We start from the raw sequence: 4,118 nt of genomic DNA, 5'->3' as shown, positions 1-4,118 counted from the left end.
CTGTTAACCATGACCCTGAGAATAAAACGCAGCCATCTCCCCAGGCCTGCCAAGCCTCTGTTGCTGACTCATCTCCTCCAACTCTCTCTCCTGCCCCCCCGCCCCCCCCCCCCCGCCTAGGCTTGCCAGATGAAATACACGGTGCCCAGAGAAGCTGGAATTTCAGATGAACGGCAAATGATTTTTTTAGTTATAAGTATGTCCTATGCCACATTTGGGACATACTTATACTAAAAAATCATTTGCCGTTTATCTGAAATTCTCATTTCAGAATTTCACTGGGTATTTGCTAAATCTGGCAGCCCTATTCCAGCCACACGGTCCCCTTGCTCTTCCACAATCACACCTCTAGCCTTCCCACCTCAGGGCCTTTGCATGTGCCGTTCCTTCAGTCTGGAACACTCTTTCTGCCCCATCTTTGCTGGTTCCTTGATACTAAGATCTCAACTCAAATCTCACGGTTGCAGAAGTCCTCCCTGACACCACCAGCCGGAGGGAGCGTCATACCACCGTTGCTATCATCCTCTCTTCTACAATCTGCCTTCTTCTGGCGCTGGCCATGATTGCCGAGATGATCTTATGTGTTGGTGGTTTTTCTGTCTTCCTCCACCACACGTCAGCCCATGAGAGAAGCGGGTCTGCCTAGCAGGGGGCCAGCACCCAGGCACATACGTGTTGGGTGTTGTTGAATACGGACAAGCACCCCCCACGAGAAAGCCTTCATTTTGCCCACACTGTAGCTGCGGAAGCCCAGTGGGAAGGTGAATGACCTGTCCCCGGTCTCCAGCTGGCCTGTATATGCCAGGAACTCCACCCACTACTTTCTATTAATTAACTCATTTAATCTCAAATCAGCCCAAATGACGGAGGCGCTGCTACTGCTTCCATTTCCCAGCCAAGGAAACAGACACAGAGAGGTTCAGCAACTTGCTCACTGTCACACAGCTCATGAGAAGTGGAGTCAAGGATTGAAACTAAGGCCTACTGGTTCCAGAGCCTGCACATGGAAAACGGTGGCCTGGTCCAGCCCCTTGCTTCATTCGCTTAAGTGTTTACAGGGGACCCACAGAAGCCCTGCCCTAGTCATACAACCTCAACACTCTTCTGACCTCAGCCATGGCCCNTCTCCTGACCCCAGCCCTGGCCCTCCCCGCTACCACCACTGCCTCCCCAGCACATACGCAATCCCTGGTCGACTTAGCAAGGCTATTCCCTTTTCTTGGGAACTCTTCGCTCTTTCTCTTGTCCACCAGAAAACCTCTTACTATTTCTTCAAGATGCCTGAACAAGTGTCTCCTCTTCCAGGCAGCCCTCCCTGACCATCTCCTCCCCACCCTGGGCTGGGGCCTCCTCTGAGCTTCCTCAGGACTCCTCCCACTCTGGCCCTGGCCTACGGCTGGGCTCTCCCACTGGACCATGAGCTCTGGAAGGGCAGGAGTAGATTGGAGACCTCCCAGAGCCCCCGTGCCCAGTGCAGTCTGGGCTGAGAGGGTAACCGAAGTTCAGGATTGTGAGGACCATCCCTCCCATCAGCAGGGAACCTCAGCTGCTTTTCCCCTTCTTGTCCTCAGCAGGACTTTGGTTCCCATCTCGGGTTGTCCCAGGCCAACTGGAGTTGACTCCACTGATGTGACTGGAGCAGGAACAGCCATAGAATTGGAGTGGCTGGTTGATGGAGGGGCTTCCAGAAGTTACATCTAGGTTGGGATTTTGGCTCAACTACTCTCAAGACCCACCCAGAGGAAAGCACGTGCCCACGTTTAGGAAGTTATCCCAGGGAAATAATCAGACAAGTGCACGGAGCTGTGTGCGTGAGGGTGCTCATTTCAATGAGCAGTAAAACACTGGAAACATTTCNGGAAACATTTATAACAGTAAAACATTAGAAGCAAGCTGAATGCCCATCCCCAGGGACAGGTTTAGTGACTTGTGCTGCATCCAAGCCAGGCAACTGGCCTCCGCCGGCATCTGCTGTTCCTCTTGCACCATTTTCCTCCCGCTCTGTCTCTGCCATAATAGCCACATCCCCTTCAGCTTCGAGCCTTTGCACACACTGTTCCTCCTGCCAGGATCATTCTTCCCTCCCATCCTTACTTGGTTAACTACTACTCCCTCTTCAAACCCCAGCCCAGTCATCACTTCCTTGGANAGCCCAGTCATCACTTCTTTGGGGGAGCCCTCCCTGCCCAGGTCAAATCCCCCAATAACATGGGTCCTCCAGGAACCGTTATATTTGTCATGGTCCCTGGATTGGTGTGATTCTCAGCTTATCTTTTCCCCCAATTACTAAACTGGAGTCTAGCACAGCCCCTGGCACACAGGGGTTGCTCAGAATTTGTTTGAAAGGATGTCTACATTAATGAATGACTAATGCATACAGACCCATACTTACCGACATGGCAAGATGCCCGTGATATATTTACATGCGCGAAGAACGTAGGTTACAAAATCTCTACAGCTTGCTGACATTTCTGTAAGAAAAACAGTTTCTCTGTATGCATATGTATAAAAGAAAAAAAAATCTTGGAAGAAAGCACAGCAAATCGAAATGGAGTTAGCAATCAGCAGAGGGACTGAGGTGATGTTCCTTTTCTTCTTGCTTATCTGTAGTTTCTGCTTCAATTAGCTCAGATTACTCTGTAATTAGAAAAGTGCATACAAACCCCTGGGGGTCTTGTGAAATGCGGGTTCTGATCCAGCAGGTCTGGGGCGGGGCTCCCTGGTGACGCCCATGCTGTCAATCAGCCGACTAGTCTCTCTCTTAGACGTCCTGAGGCAGTCAGGGAGAGCCAGGAGCTGCTTGTTGCATCCTTCAGACCCTCACAGTGGTCATTGTTGGTTAAATCTGTCCAGGGTTTGGCGGGGAGCTGGCTCCTGGGTCCACCCAGACCGGCTTAACTCTCCGGGGTTTAACCTTTCTACCGCCACGGACAGGGCGGTCCTTTGAGGGCAGAAGTTACACTCCCTGAAGACCCAGCACAGTGGGCAAGCTGGGACCCAGGCACCGGGGCTACCCCTTCCCCGGACCCTCAGCCCCTTGGAGCTTGGAGCGCCTGATCAGAACCGAGGGGGACACTGAGGCCCAGAGAGAGGAGGGGACTGGCCGAGTAGTCAGGACTAGAAGCAGAAGCCTAGGGGAGACTGGATGAATGATGAAGGGGCAGAGTGAGTCAATGGTGCGTATTTTCCCCAGATACAGCCCGTCCACTCCCCTGACTGACCAGTCATCCTGTCAGCTACCATTGAGGGGATTCCACCCTCACACCCATTTACCCCAGGAGACCTCTTTTAGCCCCAGCACGTCAGGCCCCTGCTCAGGCACCATCGATGGCTCCCCATTGCCTATGGGAGAAGTTTTGCAATCTTTTGTTGACGGTCATAGAATTTTCACAAAACACCATCCCCCCCAACCTTTATAAGTTGGCGGCTATGACTTTTCACCCTATGTTTAAAGGTATACTTTTATTAATAGGAAAGAGAATGTATTAAACATTTTGTAGGATGCGATGCGATGAGGATCGATCACAATTAGAATACTTTATGATATGACTTGCTAAGATAGATTTTAATTATCAAATTAAATACCCTCCTCAGAATCTGAAATCATGTGAAATTTTATTGAATGGGTTTTATCCTTTGTAATTCAAAATGTAAAAAATCTCAAAAAGAGTCCCGGGAGATGGGAAAGAATCGATTTTGCTGACTTCTCTTTGGCTGTCCTGACTTCAGAACATCTCCACGTGTCCAGGCCACGTGTCCCTGAGGGGTAGGGGGTGTGTGTTACAAGACACGGAGAACAGGGAGCCTGTGGTTTGAATACAGTGATCCCAGTCATCCCAAATCAGTACCTGCCATCATCCCCAAGTCTGGGGGCTGGGAGCTTTTTATACCCAGCACAATATGCCACAACTCCATTCCAAACAGGTGAGGTTTCAAACTCAGGCTACGACCTGTTTCTTCCTACTGCTCATTACTTCCTGTCCCTACCTGAGTTTCTGACCTTGAGCTCAAACTGGTTTCTCTGCTGAGATGCCCATGGCTACAGCTCAGGTTTTGACTTACCTCCTCCTAGGACTCTCCTCTGACCCACCAAGTTGGCACAGTCCCTTCTCTGAGGT

The sequence above is a fragment of the Ailuropoda melanoleuca genome, chromosome 4, assembly GCF_002007445.2.
Source record: "Ailuropoda melanoleuca isolate Jingjing chromosome 4, ASM200744v2, whole genome shotgun sequence".
NCBI classification, from domain to species: domain Eukaryota; kingdom Metazoa; phylum Chordata; class Mammalia; order Carnivora; family Ursidae; genus Ailuropoda; species Ailuropoda melanoleuca.
This window is presented reverse-complemented; position numbering follows the sequence as displayed.